At 47.0% G+C, this 17,112-nt stretch overlaps 1 protein-coding gene across 1 annotated transcript in view; it reads right to left on the bottom strand.

Annotated features, from left to right (window-relative positions):
• Positions 1 to 17,112, bottom strand: part of COL26A1 (collagen type XXVI alpha 1 chain) — a 157,696-nt gene that overhangs the window by 93,311 nt on the left and 47,273 nt on the right. The window lies entirely within an intron of this gene.

Genomic DNA, 17,112 nt, shown 5'->3' on the forward strand with positions numbered 1-17,112 from the left:
GCAGGAGAGGATTCTCCTGTTTTCAAAGATCCTCCTCATTCTGAGTCCTCCCCACCTGCAGCATCTCCACACTGCTGGAGCTGTCCCAGGGGTTTGTGTGAATGGGATTACAAATCCCAGCCTGGGCTCCAGGTGCAGAGTAAACAGCAGGAGCAGATAAACCCCTCTGAAACAAAGCTCTTGTTGTCAGGCAGACAGCAATGGAGAAAGCAGGAAGAAAAATGAGAACCCGTCTGCAGGAAGAATGTTCCCATTCTCTGTTAAAATGAAGACATGCATGGCAGTCCATCCATCATCTGTAGTGCTGTTTTATCAAAGGCAAACTGCAGGTAATATGGGAGCCCATGCCCAAGTTGTTAAATGGAGCAAGGCAGATTAAATAGGCTTAATTTGTGTGGTATTGGGCAAAAGTGAAGGAAGACAGAGGCACACACATTTACACAAATCTCTTCTTACTCTGCCCCTCCAGTGCCCTCCTGTCACAGACCCTTCAGAGCCTAATTTCTTTTTCTTGTTGAAACCTTATCATCCCCTTCCTCATATCCTGCCTACAGAATGTCTGTATTTAGTGTCAAAAATACTCAGAAAATCTCGACTGGCAAGGACCAACTTCTGCACTCACAAAGCATCTTTCAGGTATCAGGAGAGTTAATTCTCTCCACCTTCAGGAGGAGACCTGCTGTGTGCTGAAGGATGAGAATGCATTGCTACAGAGACCAGGTTATTTTCTGCAGCTGCAGTGGTTGCAAAGCCTTTTATGTCTCCAGCAGCTTTCCAGTCACCATAATTAGAGGGAAGATGGTTCAGTTTGCCTTCAAACCTGACCTTCCCCAGGTATGTTTTTACTGTTGTTCTGAAGTTCAGAAGCTGTAACTCCTGGTGACATGTTCTGCAGTGTTTTAAAAAATCAGCAATATTTGCCTGCCAAAGCAAAGATCATAGACTGTCCTGGAGCATGAGAACTGAAAAGAAAACAACATAAATAAAGAAAATATCTGATCCCTTGCAGCCTTCCCACACATAACTTTGCATGATGGAGGTGAAAAGCAGCATTCACTGTAAGATCTGGCTAAAATAGGAATATTTTTCATTGCCCAACCGAGAAACTCAAATGGCAGCAAACAATTGTTAAAAAACAAGGCTCCTCCCTGTGTTACAAAATAAGCCTGGGTTATTAAAAGCAGAGATTTCCAATTTTTTTGTTCTCAATACAAAGCTTCTGCCACCATCCCTTTTAAAAGGGCAAAAATGCTCTTCTGCCACCGACACACAACTTCAGCAGTGTCAGCTTGATCAAGCTGCTCCCTCCAAGGCAGAGGTGAAGAGGGAAATGGAAAAGCCTGGCTTGGTGCATGAAGGATAAAGGGCAAGAAACTAGAGGAAGAATTGCTTTGGCAAAACTGGATGAAGGAAGAACAAAAGTCCTACAGTAAATAATTCACAGAGGAACAGAGCCAGGGTGTAACTATGTAAAGGTTTAGATCTTGTGCAGGATAATAAATTTAATGGAGATGCCTGAGAGTGGGAACAACACAGATCACTAATTGCACGTGTTTGCTGAGCACTGAAACACAAACATATGGTTGGAAGGGTGGTCTGAGGAGCACAGCAAACATCTCATCTCATTCTCAACTCTAAGACCAGTATCTTTGGCAGACAGGTAAGAAAGTCCCTTAATTTATCTGTCTTAATCATAGAATAGAATCATAGAATGGATTGGGTTGGAAAAGACCTCCGAGATCATCGAGTCCAACCCTTGATCCAACCCCACTGTGATCACCAGCCCAGGGCACAGAGTGCCCTGGGCTGGTGATCACAGTGGGGTTGGATCAAGACAGGGTGGATTCTCCCTCAGTGCCACATCCATAGAATCACAGAATGGATTGGGTTGGAAAAGACCTCTGAGATCATCAAGTCCAACCCTTGGTCCAACTCCAGTCCCTTTACCAGATCATGGCACTCAGTGCCACGGCCAAGCTCAGCTGAAAAACCTCCAGGGATGGGGAATCCATCCCCTCTCTGGGCAGCCCATTCCAATGCCTGAGCACTCTCTCTGCAAAGAATTTTTTCTGCTCTCCAACTTCAATTTCCCCTGGCAGAGCTTGAGCCCATCGTGCCCCCTTGTCCTATTGCTGAGTGCCTGGGAGAAGAGACCAACCCCCACCTGGCCAGAACTTCCCTTCAGGGAGTTATTGTAATCATTGTAAAGACAGACACATGTTCTTCACCTGGCTGCCTGGCATGTGAGCAGGCTCAGAGGTTGGGGAAGCTTTGAGAATGATAAAATACCAGAAATTTTCAATATAATTTGGTTTAATTTAATCAAAATTAAGATGAAAAAGAGAAAGGCAAAAAAAATGTTAATTCAAGGATCTGGGCCTCCTTGTCCTCCTTTTCCCTGCTACAACAGTGCTTTGAATGAGCATGAGCTGATTTGCCCAAGCAACAAAACTGGCAAAGTTACCTGCACCAATCATTAGATTTTTAGGATTATTTCCTCCAAGATCTCAGTTTTTTAGGGGTGCAGTTTTGATTTTAAATTGTTTTATTTATGAGGATAATTTGAGAAGAAATCAATGAAAGTTTGGAGGAAGATTCCCTCTAATTTTCTCTTCCTTTTTGTCTTTATTATACCATATTGGGGCTTTCCAGCATAAAATCTGTGGCAGGTCCAGTTGTGAGGGGGGATTTTAGGGGAAGAGGAGAAAAAAACAGGAAAGATAAATAGAAGAGAGTTATATCTCATCACTAAGCCTAGAAATTATTGTGTCTGCACAGCCTTGCTTCAAACCTAATTATTATAAAAGCTTTAGGGAACATTATTTTCAAAATGAAATCTTCTCTGTCAAAACTTTCACTAATAAGTTCTGTTTCTTAGTAGGGTATCATTTTACAGAGTGCCCAGAGATCTTGCAGTGTGGAACAGATTCTTTGTAGATGAAGTACAGTGTGTTGCTTTAGGAGTGTGGTAACTTCACATTTTACTTATGTTTTTGAACCAGGAAGGTTCTCAAACTCTGCACACATATCTGGAGAAATTACTTCTCTTTGGTGAACTTACCAACAGCTTTTGTTGCTGCTGTGAATGCAGAAGAGGAGACAGAGAAACAGAAGTTTCCAGAATAGCAGGAGGAGAAAACGAAAGCAGAAGAGAGAGGGGGAAATATTTACCATGTAGAAGATCACACTATCACTACCCAAAAACTTTTATGGCAACACACATTCCTGGGAGCATTAACAAATCCCAGAATGTCTCCCTTTCCTCTTCCTCCTGCAAAGCAGCCTGTAATGCCATGAAAGGATTGAGGATTTCCCAGAGAGTGGGAAACACCCCAAAGCAGCCCCATGGCCCTACACAGCACGTAGGGGCAGGAATCAGTCAGAGCTCCCTTGCTAACAAGGCCAGGGAAGGATTTGAGTTTCCAAGACAATTCCAAACTGCCAATATTTGACTGGTGGTGCAACAGGAGAAAGGAAAACCCTGTGTTAGAGTTTCCAAGCCAGAGATACATCCATAGGGGTGTCCTCCAGCCTGCCTGCCCCACAGCCCTGCAGGCAGTGACAACGAGCACCCTCTCATCATCCCTGGTGTGATCCCTTCCCAGCCCTTACCCAGACAGCCACGGAGCCCACAGGAGATCCAGAGCCAGGAGGCTGCTCAGCAGCACCACTCCTGTCCCCCTGGCTCCTGCCAGCAGTTTTGACACGACCCTCACAACAACAAGGAGAACCCCCGGAGTCAGCATTTCCTTAGACAAAACAGTCCTGTTGGGAAGATCCTGCCCAGCTCCGGATGCAGGACAAATTATGGATGGCTTGGAAGCATTTCTAGGCTAAGGACAATCCACACTGCTCAGAACAAAGGCCAGTTCTCCCTGCCACCGGTCCAGGGCATGTTCATGAGGTGACACAAACATAACTGATGGAATTGAGGCCACAATTCGGTGGCATTTTGGGGTTGTGCCCCAGCCCAGGGTGGTTTCCCTCACATGCTGCAGATCCCACAGATCCTATGAAAGGTGGGGTAGAAAACTCCCAGTTGCACCAATCAAATCATGGAATCAGCACCCAGAAGATAGGATGGAAACCAGGAGCACTGGGATTTAGACCCAGGACAGAGTCTTTTATCAAAACCAATACTTCTAGAGTTTCTTAAAGAATTTCAGCCATGGTCAGAGGAGGAGAGGTACTGCATTACCTTAAATCTAAAATCAGTGGCTGGGCCTTCCTCTGAAACTCAATACACAAATAATCCAGTGATTTCTGGCTATAATACACCTACACCCAGGGAACAGGCTGGAGCTCTTCATGTCCTCGAGGCCTTGCAGAATTATGGATGGCTCTTTATCCCAAAACAAGGAGCACATCTGTGCATATCTGGGCCAGTGAATGAAACATCCACATCCAAAAAACAGGGCCATTTTTGCCTGAATTTGGAAAGCCTTCCTTCTGATTCCACAGGATTGCCCCCCAGTATATCTGAGAGCACAGAGCAGGCAGGTTTGCTTTGGATTGAGAGGCTGATCTCTGTCCCAGGGGCATCAAAGTGTGCAGTAGTTGCTATGGTACTGCAAGTATTTTTGTTTGTTAAACAGTAGATTAAATAGGCACATAAAATGATTAGAGTGCACATTGGATCATTCCCTGGGAAGGCTTATGTTACAAACTGGCTTTCTGGGGGAATTATTTAAGCTTTTCACTTAAAAAGAAAGTTTTTTGTATTTTAGGCTGGTGTGTTTAAGGGACTCTATTCCTTACTGCAGTTTAAATTTATTTGTGCAAGCAGGTAATACTTTTAGGCACTTTTACACTTATTAAAAATGTTGTTGTAACTGTTGGCTTTCTGGAGTAAAAGCTCCTGTATTATCATCCCTATCCTGGATGGTGAGAGCTTGGACTGCAATTCTCCTGCACGAGGGATGGATGTCCTGCCTTGGGCCATAACATGCTGCAGAAGTTACAGATAACTGTTAGTCTGCATTACCAGACAGGACAAGATTCCCTAAAAAGGCCAAGTGCACAGACAGTCTCCCAAACCAGCTTGGGTGGTTACAGGAGTTACTGAGGGGACGGGAAAACTTTTTGCATATTTTATTTACCTGCCTTGGCATCTGCACCACAATCCCTTCAGTAGTGCAGGCACTATGATGAAAGACACACCAGAATAATCATAAATAGTCAATGGTTGATGACTGAGCCTTGAACTAATTGCTCAGATGACTGAAGAGGCTCAGGAACAGATGGTGACCGAGTCTAAGGCATCACAATCACGTGTGACAATTACACAAATGGACAATCTGTCCCTCTGGCTCTTACTATCCAAGAATTCCTATTTTTTTCAAGAGCCTGCCCAAGGTTCCGGCCTGATGGCACAGAAGTACCAGAATAAAATTCAGGTGTTGCATCTTCTACAGCTGAGCAGTGAAAAGCACCCAATAACTTGTGAAGCCAGAACAGCTCCTTTCCTCCTGATGGCTTCCACCAGAACACGACTTTGGACAGAGAACGAGCATTAAAGACCCAACCCTGACACAGTAAAAGTGAATCATACAGGCAGATATCAACAGAGATAATTCTAGTTGCTGAATAGAGATGCCTGATTTCAGAGAATTCCATTTAAAACAAAAAATTCTGTAAAGAAAGGTCCAAGTAAGCACAATAATATTAACATTAAGCAAGCACAGCTGTAGATATCAGATAAGAGCAGTTCTGAGGATAATATTTGGCATATATTGCACTGCTTCATCTGTTTTTCCTGTACCCCCATAAATGATGACAGAGCTCTTCTCTGCAAGAGTTCCCACAACCCAAGGCATTGATCACTGGAGCTTCCAAAAGAGAGGCATGAGGAGCCAATATTGGCTCCAAAGAAAACAAAATGTGTACCAAACTTGCAGGGAAGAAGTTGTAAAATTCCCATCAGAAATGCCAGTAAGGCTGAGGCAGATCTACTGCAGACAGACCTGGAAAGTTCACTGCTGAGTTCCCTTGTGGAGCAGGGCTGGAGCAGAGCAGGAGCAGCTGAAATCACAGCCCCAGCTCCCTCAGGAGGGGACACAACAGCAGCAGAAAATGGAAATAAAAATGCCATTGAAGAGAATCTGGAGCTTTCTGACTCACTGCACACACCTGGGACCCACGGGGGCTACTCAAACCCACAGCCCCTGCTGCTGCTCTGCTGTGTCCTCCTGGGGCTGCTGCTTTGGAGGAACCTCAAGGGACCATTTCCATGGGATGAACACTCAGTCCTCCCCATACACCCTCCCGGGGAGCTGGGCTGTTCCACATGACCACATGGATGTGAAAAACAAACTGGAGAATGGGAACACCCATGTTCAGAGAGGAGCCTGGAAAGAAATGCTCTAAATTGGTTCAAAACACAGAGTTACACGACATCTTCACCTCCCAGAGAGAAAGTCTTGGCACTGCATTTATAAAGTTTGCTTCACAATTAAGTTTCCTTTGAGGAAACTGAACTCTTTTTTTTATTCTTACATCGACTATCTGGGATAAGCAACTGGTTGTAACGTTGCTATTTTATGGATAAAGAAACAGAGGGAGAAAGATGAAAGTCAGTATTTTCTGGTGTGGAAAAAGAAATTGGGAACTGCAGACTCTGGGTGTCCTAACTTGGGATGTCTGAGCAGCAGCAGCAGGGGGAGGATGGTTGTTTGTTTGTTTAAGGCTCTCCCTACCCTGAACCACCAAGAGAAACCAGTGGAAGCTGCTTGGATTTGGCAACTCCCAAACCAGACAGCCCAAGAATGATTGACTGGTTCTGCAGATCTGGCCTGAGCAGTTTGATTCACATCACATCAGGAGTTGGTTGTGGAGCCACAGAGCAGAACTCTGGCCCCCTTTGTACAGCTCACTAGCAATGCTGGGCCACAGCATTTTCAAAAATACATAAGTTTAGCTCTTTGGATGCCTTCTGAGGAACTCTCAGAGCAAGCAGCAGCTTTAAGCTTGATTTCAAGCTTTAATGCCTATCTGGACCCTTTCCCTCCCATTCCATTTTTCTCTTTGAAAAGATGAATTCCTCCATTTAGTTTTAATCCTATTCCTCTCTCTCAAAGCTGCCAAGAAATGAAGCCCAGTTCCCATCAGACAGCAGTTTATTTCCTTGGGATGGACCAGTGACTGAACACCCCACCCTCTGCCTCCTCCTGCCCCTCAAAGGCCATGCTGGATGGGAAGGGATGTCATGGGATGCCTCCCTTGCCCTGAGCGATGGTGCAGGAGGCACGGGGAGAGCCCCTCGATATCCATCAGCCCTGGGGCTCTCCCGAGGCAGCTGCAGTCCCAGAGCCAGCAGAAGGAGCAGTGATTTTATTTACAGCCTGCTGACAACGGGGTGGGAATCGATAGAAGCTGCAGGCAGCGAGTGACTCCCTGTCTGTCAGCACCCAGTGGCAGCTCCTGCGCTCACTCCCTGGACAGCAGCTCTTTAACTCCTTCTGTCTCAGCCCAGGATCCACAGGGGTCCATCACGTTTCTGTGTGTTCCAGCTTTATCCTCATGCTCTCCCACCACCTTTGGCTGAGTTGCTTCCAATTCCAGGCAGTGAGAACACAGCAGGACCTCTCCAGTTACATATTTACTGTACACAAGCACTGGACAGAGAATGTCCCTTCACACCTTGTGCAGTGCCAGGTGTCACCACAGAGCACCAAACTTGGCCTCTTTTACATTCAGGTGAAACTCTAAATCTCTCTGAGGCTGAATGCAGAGCGAGTCCTTGGCAAGGACACTGAGATTTGCAGGAAGCTCAGACCTTTTCAGAACCTGTTTCCACAAGAGCTCTTTGTGAGCCCCAATCCACCACTGGGCCAGCACAACTCCTGTGATACAGAGTCACACACAGGCACCTCCCAAACTAAGTGACATTAAATGCAAGGGATGACCCCGCTGGTGACATTCCTAAGAAATAGTTTTCTGTCAGCCTTTGCCTTCCACCTTCCCTGCTGTGAGATCAGCAGGTGCAGCCACAATGTCATCACCAACCCAGTGAGGGGACAGGGGATGACAAAAGAAAATCAGATAAACTCCAGATTCCCCAGGTGGCCTCTCCCTCTGCTGCTGAAAGGGCAGACACTGAAGGGCACCACAAGTGTCTCAAACATTTCTGTACAAGGATCTGTGGCAATTTCTGCCTCAAGCAGAAGCAAATCCAACAGCTTTGACCCAGTTCACCCAAACTTCTATTGGCATAAGCACAACCATGTGGTGCCCAATAAACAAGACGTGCTCTGTGATTACAGTGGGTCCAACACTATGTGAGAAATGCAAAAAGCCTCTTGTAAAAATCCCTCCTCATGTTTCACCAGAGTTTTCCAGATCACAGAACAGTTGGTCAGGTGGGAGCAAAGACAGGAGAAGATCTTTTGTAAGCCTGGTCTGTAATTCTCAAGATGCTAATCAGAGTAAACAGACAAACTTGCACTTGATTTCTGGATCTTGTGCCTTAAATCTGTGGCAACTGGTGATGTGCTCACACTGGAGAGAGAAATGCAATCCCAAACTGAAAGCAACACATCAAACCAGCTGAACCAGAAGGGATTAAAGCTCTGTGTACCACTGGAAAAAGAACCCAACACAACCAAATAGTTAAAATCATTGATGGAGCAAACATAAAGTTTCCATTAGACAGCTGGTTCCTTGCTTAGGGAAAATATATACGTTGCTAATAGGAATTATATCCTGTTTCCTTTCTACTGCTTAAAACATATAAACAAATTATATTTCAGCCTAATGACATATTATTCATGGATCTTTTACTTCACTGGAATTTATAGTTCAATTCCAAACCTGTAATTTTAAATGTTGGCTGTTTTTCTAAGTAATTCACCAGAAGGGGGTCCCAGGTCCCCTTGCTTCTCCTGCTGGCAAGGAAAAGGATCCCCTGCCAACTCCTACATAAATTGGTGTATATCACAAGCCACAGCACTCAAATGCCCAGACAGGGCTTTTCACATCAGAGCTAAAGTGAAAAATAATACAGACACACACATGTTCCATAGAGCCTTTCTTCTCTGAGGGTCTCACAGCTGGTGCTAAACTGGTGGCAGCAGAGCAGTGAGCCCAGAGAACGAAATGCAGCCTCCAGCAACCAAGGGAAACGTGACTGCAAATGCTGGGTACAAGGAGAAGGAAATCTGCATTGCTGAGCTGGGCCTGGGCTGAGGGAGCATCTTCAAGGACAGCCAGAGGAGACCCCAACCAAGGCAGGTGCCCTGCAGGGACCCACCCTGTGCCAGCCCAGCTCCCCCAGTCCCAGCCCGTGGCACAGGGAGGTTCTGGGGCACTGCAGGGATGGGGCAGAGCACTGACACTGTCTGACAACTCGAGGAGGTGTTGGCTGAGCAAACTGCAGGCTGGCTCCCTCTGCCCATGCCAGAGGGTCTGCAGGAGCAGGCTGGCACCTCATCTGGGGAACACGAGTTCCAGTCCCCTCTAGGTCACTGGAGGAGGCTCAGTGTGGCACTGCAGCAGGGTGAGCCCCCACCACACCACAGCCCTGCAGGAGAGCTGTGCCCAAAGCACAAGGGGCAGCACAGCCCCACAGGGTGACAAACCCAGCTGTGCCCTGTTTGGGTCAGCACAGAGGTGGCAGCGAGGCAGAGCTGTACCCTGAGAGGGAAGGCACAGAGCAAGTCACAAACCACATCAGCTACACATACAGAGACTTTCCAGTTGAAATAAGTGGCAGTGGAGGGGAGAGCCCCTTTTTGGGAGCCCAGCAGGACTCTGAGACTGGGCACACCCCGAAGAGCTCCCAGTGCCCTTTGCCTCCTCCTGACCCCTGCACTTTTTCACAGGCTGGTTTCTCTCCCTTAGCAGGTCAGGGGAGCACACACATGGGAGATGGGACTTGATCTAAGATGTTTCAGTGTCACGAAGTACATTAAAATCCGGGGAGTATTTTGCTCTCACCCTCTTGAAGTCACAGGGGCTGTTTCTTGCTCTGCATTATGTCAGTTTGTTTTATAGCAAGAAAGGGTGGAAATAAATACCATTAAACCAACCCTGCCTTTCCTCCCCCATGTTCCACACAAGAAAATCCCTCAATCCCCACAAAACACGACGAGGCTTATGCCAAACCTAACAGAGCTCATACAGATATTGTTATCTTTTGAAATGACACCTTCAATTTAATTATCTCAGAGATTAAATCATCTCCAAACTATTAAGCAAAATAACTCAGTGGTGCCAAAACACTGCATCACACCAGGATTTCTCCTTTTTTCCTAACCCCCTTTAAGCCTCCTCTCTGACTTGATGCACAGAATGGCAGAATCACACAGACCTGAATTCTTGTCTGGCCCCTGCAAAGCCCATCCTGCCTGCATGGCCCTCCAGGTTTCATATCTGCTTTAATTCCAACCTCAGCCCCACTGGTGTAAATTCAGAGCATTTCCAGGGGCTTCAGGGATAGGCAGGAATCAACTTTAACATGCTGGACTGTGGGTTGTGCAAGTAAGAGTACCTGAAACTTCACCAGATTCATCTGAGAACGTGCAAGAGGAAAATCAACCATCTCCAAGGTGCTTTAAGAGTTTCCAGTCCTGAATGTTTTGCTCACGGTTCCCAGAGACCTGTTCTCCCTCCTTGCACACCACATTTACCTGTCCAGCTCTGTGCAGCTGGGGCTTGCTGTGCTTAATTGGACACACTTCTTAACCCATTCCCCCAGTGGTCTTGGAAGTCCCCTCAGGAGCCACATGGCACTGCCCAGCCCAGGATCACCATGGGAACTGCACATTCCTGGCACTTGGTGAACTGTGGACATCACCAGCTGAACAGCCAAAATAGGAGTATTTTTCCCCCTCCTTTCCCACAGGAATGGATACCTGGCTCAGCAGGGACAGGGGCACAGGGCTCAGGGAGCAGCTCCACCACCCTCCAGCAAAGGACAAAGAGGATTCCTTGGTCTCATTGCACAGCTTCAAGTCAGGGCAAGCATTTGCCAAGAAGGAATGATTATTCCAGCCAAGCCTGTTAGAACTGCAGTGTCCTTTACCATATGAAGGCATGTGGAGCAACATAATGAAGTCTGAAAGAACAAGGACATAATTGCAACCTTCTGGCTGCAGGGAGCAGACAGGAGCTCACACAACCCAAGAGTGGCCCCCCTGGCCATTATAAACCACTGAAACAGAGTGTATGTCTCCAAAGATGATTTTAGAGCAAGGACAACCAGCTGATGGACCAAGGGCTGGGTGTGAACCATCAGCCAGTGTTGCCTGGACCCCTGGAATGCCAGTTAGGTCAGAGCCAAGTGCCTGGGCACACACATGCCCTGACAGTGCTGAGGGGCACTTGGGTGCAGGCAGGGGATTCACCACAGTCAGCACCACAACAGAGTGTTGGCTTGGGCTGAGGACAAAAAGGGCAAAGGGATAACTTTACATGATCAAAGCAGCTTCCATCACTCAAATATTTGTCATTTCTGTTCTGGGAGATAGAAAATGTAAAGTGGATTTTGGCACAGAGCTGAGAAGCACCATCATCATCTACAGAGCAGCTGTTTGTTAAGCACAGGAAAGGCACTCGAGGTGTGGTATCCCTCAGTGTCCCAGCCTGCACAGGGTGTAGCTTTGGTTTTAGTTCCTCCTCTGTGTACAGGCACACACCAATACTCCTAAGGATCTCTTATATCTCCTGGTAGAAGGACAAAGTGTGGCCATCTAAGCCCTCAACAGCGACTACCCGAGTACCAGCCAACAAAGAACTGCCCATACAAAGTGCCAGGAAGAACAAGGTTTTGAAAAGGGCTGGGATCAGATGCTTCCAAAGGAAAGAGTAAAGCTCCACATGTCAGAGTTAGCAGAAAAACTTATTCTTAGTTAAGATTGTTCCCAAGCACCACAAAATACCTGCTGGGCTGGGCTCTGGGAGGTTCATCAGCTCTGAGGCACAGCAGCTCAGTTTGAACCACACAAATTCTGGCTGTGTTCGTGTCCTGAGACACTGAGATCCCAAGACTCTTCATATGCAAACACACCATTTCACAGCTGCCTTAATTTTGTGAACTTTTAATTAAGGCAGACAGTGCAGACAGGAAGCTCATTGAGTTGGGGACTGTTCTGTGTTCATAGCACAAGACAGACCCATGGCTGTGGTTCACTGCACAAATAACTGCCTTCTCCACTCCTCATCCTCCAGCATTCCTGTCCCTTGACAGGAGAATTAACAGCCTCACTGGTGTCTGTGCTGTTTGCTATTTCATACTCTCTCCTATCTCACAGGAATGGTGCTGAGCTGAGTGGAAAGGGATAATGGTTTGTCATTTCTTCAACAGTTTGCCTTTGTAAAAAGTTTTAACATTCAGTTCTCTGGAGACCTGGAAATGAGATCCTGGAACAGGAGACTTGTGTGCTAATGACAGGATTTAGCTGAACTCTGGTCCTGGGAATGACAGTGCCTGCAAGTGAGAGGCAGCTGATGTGGGGCAGAGAGGGAGGAAAGGAGACAAACATGATGTCAAGCCTAAGAACTCACCCGTCTGAGTTATCAGGCTGCTCCGAGTCAGCAATTTATTTTATTAACATTATTCCCTCTGGTCTTACGTCTCGGTTACCCCTGGCAACCCTTTCCCAAACTCCCTGTACTATCTGTGTGCTTAAAGGCAGCACACACTAAAGAACAAGGTCTGATAAAGCAGGAACTCGGGGCTGCAGTTCTCAGTGCCATTATTCCCCCCCAGTCCTCAAGACTGATGCATCAGAAACCAGACTCATACAGATACAATGGGGTCCAAACCAGGGAAGCTGGGACAGTCCAAGGCAAATTGTCTTCTGTTATGGAAGAAAGAAAACAACAACAATGAAAGAGGAGGAATGTATTTTGTCTTGCCAAAATATTTTCCTTTCAAAAACCTTTCTGTGGATTTAGAGCTACTGTTGGTCTCACCTAAAACTCAAAGGTTCTGCTCATGGTGTTCCTTCCTCTATGCAGAAGCTGCTTGGAAATCCTGTGCTGTCCCCTCAGACCAGTCTCCTGTTCCGGTGTCCTGCTCCACCACACAGCAAACATCTGTCCTGGGCTGAAGCTGCCACTGGGATATTGCAGTGGGGAGGGGGTGTGGGACTGGGGTTTCATCCTTCTGGGTGGGATTTTAATTCATGACCAAGGCAAGCAAAAGGAACAGACTCCTGCAGAAGCCATCAGGCAAGTGGCCACTACCAATTCCTCCCCAGAGGATCATTCCACAAGCAAAATTACCACCACCATCCCCAGCTTTCATCAGGTCTTGTGTCCCTGCTTCCCTCATTACCTGTGGATATCATCTGCCTCTCAAACCCCATTAGCATCACTAAACAGGGAAAAAGACATGAGGTATTTTTCATTCTTTCACCTGGGGCTGGCACAGTCAGATAAGCAACAGTCCTCAATTTTCTCAAAAAAAAAATCTCTGTCTGTCACAGCTATCCCTCAACTGGTTCCTATTCCAAGTGGAATCCCATTGAAACTACTGGAGTCTCACACAAGCAGTCATGGATAGGCTCTCAAGGTGAACTGTCCCTTCCCTTTCCAACTTCCTAAGCAAATCAAGGGTGTAAGAGTTACAGTTTGCCATTCCAGCATCCAGAGTTCCTGATGGGCCTTTAGCTCACCTTGGACCAAGAATAAATTGCCTTTTTTCCCTTGGACTAAGGATAAATTGGTTCCCTCCTACTACTTTTCCTGCTGCTTCTACTCATCAATTGTGCAAAGACCTGTGAGCAGAGCACACCAAGTAACACACTGAAGGGTTTTCAGAAAGGTTCAGGATACGTTGTGTGGTGTCCAGTTCCAAAATGGCATAAATTACATCCTGGAACACATTACGTCCTGCTCTGTTAGACAAGAGGAAATGTGGTATACAATGAAATAAAAGACATCCTGGAACCCATTACATACTCAAAAGACAAAAGAAAGGACATTATAGGATCGATGTGGGTAATAAACGATGTGTTGGCATCTTTTTTCTACCAAGACGTGAATTAACAACAGATGTAGTACACTAATGTCTATTTGTACACTAATCTAAAACAACTGCATTGCTGTTGCAGACAGGAATTTGATCAATGCAGGTCCCATTCCAGCTCCATGAGAGCTGCTGAGCTTTGGGAAAGGTGGGGAGGGAGGTGAACCTCTACCAGTTTTCCTTGTCAGTGTTGTGGCATTTGCTCTGCCCTCCTTTTCTCGCAGGGTTGTTCCCTGCAGAGGCCCTGCCTGCCCAGCTGGGACCCTATGGATGCAGGAAGGGAAACGGGGGCTCAGCTCAGGTGCAGGAGGGCTGGGCAGTGAGGAAGGGCTAACTCAGCATGGAGAGGCAGCAGCGATTCTGAGCTCAGGGGGCTGAAGGGTTAAACTGCAGCCAAGCGATTTCCAAAGCACCGCTTTGCTGCTTCCAGCCCGACAGCCCTCCTTGCGCTTCCCAGAGCCCTCCTTGCGCTTCCCAGAGCCCTCCTTGCGCTTCCCAGAGCCCTCCTTGCCTTTCCCAGAGCCCTCCTTGCATTTCCCAGAGCCCTCCTTGCATTTCCCAGAGCCCTCCTTGCCTTTCCCAGAGCCCCCCTTGCGCTTCCCAGAGCCCCCCTTGCGCTTCCCAGAGCCCCCCTTGCGCTTCCCAGAGCCCTCCTTGCGCTTCCCAGAGCCCCCCTTGCGCTTCCCAGAGCCCTCCTTGCCCTTCCCAGAGCCCTCCTTGCCTTTCCCAAAGCCCTCCTTGCCTTTCCCAAAGCCCTCCTTGCATTTCCCAAAGCCCTCCTTGCATTTCCCAGAGCCCTCCTTGCGCTTCCCAGAGCCCTCCGGGAAGGCACCTGCACAAGGCAGTGTGATGGGTTTAGCTAAGTGTAGGACTAAATTTAGGCCTGAGACTATCAGCTGACCTGAGCTAGGCTAGCTGACAGCTGACTACTACTGGCTAATGGTATTCTATACCATATTCCAACATCATCTCAAAATATAAAAGCCAGTGTAGGAATCATGGCTGCAGTAGAGACAGGACAGGACACGCTGCCACTGTCCTGCTGTCCTGGGCCTTGCTGCTGCTACTGCTACTTCACATTTTGCTTTAGTCTAGAGAAGCAGAAACATTTTATTGCTATTCTTTCTTTCTGTTCCTTGTTAAGTGTCTTTTAGAGTGCTTTATAGATTTTAGAGTAATGAAATCTGTTTTCAGTGGGAAGTAAAAAATTGTTGTTATATCTAACTTGTGTAAGTCTGTGTTGCATTGTAGTTTTCTTTTAATTTTCTCCATTCTGTATAAGTATATAAACCTGTTTTGAGTTTCCAGGTTTTTTCCTTTCTCCCTTTTCTCAGCGGGGCGGGGGAGGCTTTGACTCTGTGTTGGGCAGTTGGCATTTTGCCAGCTCAACTCAAGACAGGCAGGCCTGGCAGGTGCCCTGTGCAGGTAGTGAGGAACAGCAGAGAACACACACGGCTGGATTCACCCTCCAGTTGCTTTCCTCAAGGAACAGCTGGAGAACAGTCAGAGGCAAAGCTATGGCAGTTCACTCACCTTTCCTCAGCCTGAGGAGACAAGCACAGGGGAGCAGCCCTTGCCCTTCTGGAAACCTGGAGGAAGGTGGCAGACGGGGTGGAGACAATCCTGCACCACCACCCTGGCACAAGGGTGAGGTTCAGTTTGGTACCAGCTGCAGAGAGCCCTCCCCAGGCATTGCTGCTCTCCTGCAGCACCACAGAACAAAAGTCTGTCCATGACATCCAAGGTTTGTGGTGTCTCATGACGGGGAGATGGAAACAGTTAATTCCTGTTCCTTCTCCCACATCTGAGGCTTCCCTGGGGACTGATGTGATTATTCCCCATTAAAACGCAGAAGGGGACAAATAAGTGTAGAGTACAAGCCAAGGAATTTGGGATACCTGACCCTGTGGACCCAGCAGCAGCTGGGGATGGTGGCACTGGTGGTAGCTGCTGTAGGCACAGAGGAGCAGCAGAGGCTGGGAATCAGGAGCCCACCTCATCCCACCACCCCAAAGCTGCACCTCTGGCTGTTCCTGCCTTGGGCTGTGCCTTAGCCACTGGAAGAGAACAAGAACAATGTCTCTTGGGGGGAAACAAAAGAACCAGAAGCATAAGAGAAGGAGGGAAAGGAATGTGAAGCTGGCTAGATGAGAAAGCCTAGGTGAATATATCTGATCCTTCCTCCCCAGCCAGCACAGGCTTGCTCTGTAAAAAAGATTTTCTCTGAAATAATTTGCATGTGCTTCCAAACTTAGTGCAGATCTGTCACCAGTCACTCAAAGCTCCACTCCAGGAACTAGCAGAGACTATGAAAAAACGTGATAGGGTCTGTCTTCACAGTGCTCACAGCCTGGTGTGGCCAAGAGCACTATTTGGAAAACAGTAGGATAGGCTGAGAGTGCATTTACATGACACAAAATGCCAAATTGGGTTGTCAACCATCACACAAACATGGAAATCTGTGAGCAAAGATCCTCCTTTTTATAGCACATCCAGAGATGTCACATACATTTTTGTATGCATATTTACAACTTATATAACTGTTATAATTATTATTATATGTGAAGCAAGGCAACCATTTATTCAGAACCAGCATCACAGCAGGTCTCACACCACACTCTGCTTTACTTTCAACAGCATGTTCAGCTCCCAGCCCAGCACTGGCCCCATACAAGGTATGAATGGGAAGCATCCAGTCCCATAGTTACCCAAACTTTAACTTCCTAGAGACTATTTCTATTAAAACTGAACCAAACCCTCCCTGCAGAGTTCCTCATGGTGATAGTCATAGAGTTGTTAAGAATTTTAACAAGTTCTGCTTCACATTAAGAATTATCTATGCACACAAACTCACTGAAGGCCATCTCTGAGTAGAAAGCTGCAGAATAGGTGTGTTCTCCTCAGAGATCATCAATCTTCCCTTTCCACAAAATTCCTATAAAATCTGAAGCAAAAGGGAGTCTCATGTCCAGCCCATGGTCTCTGCTTAGGCAGCTCTGGTTCACATTTCCATTTCTTGCATTCTCCTGTTTTCCCTTCCCTGGATGTATGTCAATGCCCTTAAGGTGCTGACAAAGTTAAGTTACTCCACATGGAGTACAAGAGGGAAAATTCTCCACCTTTCACATAGTTCAAGATTCCAG

Source organism: Pithys albifrons, chromosome 21, assembly GCF_047495875.1.
Source record: "Pithys albifrons albifrons isolate INPA30051 chromosome 21, PitAlb_v1, whole genome shotgun sequence".
NCBI lineage: Eukaryota > Metazoa > Chordata > Aves > Passeriformes > Thamnophilidae > Pithys > Pithys albifrons.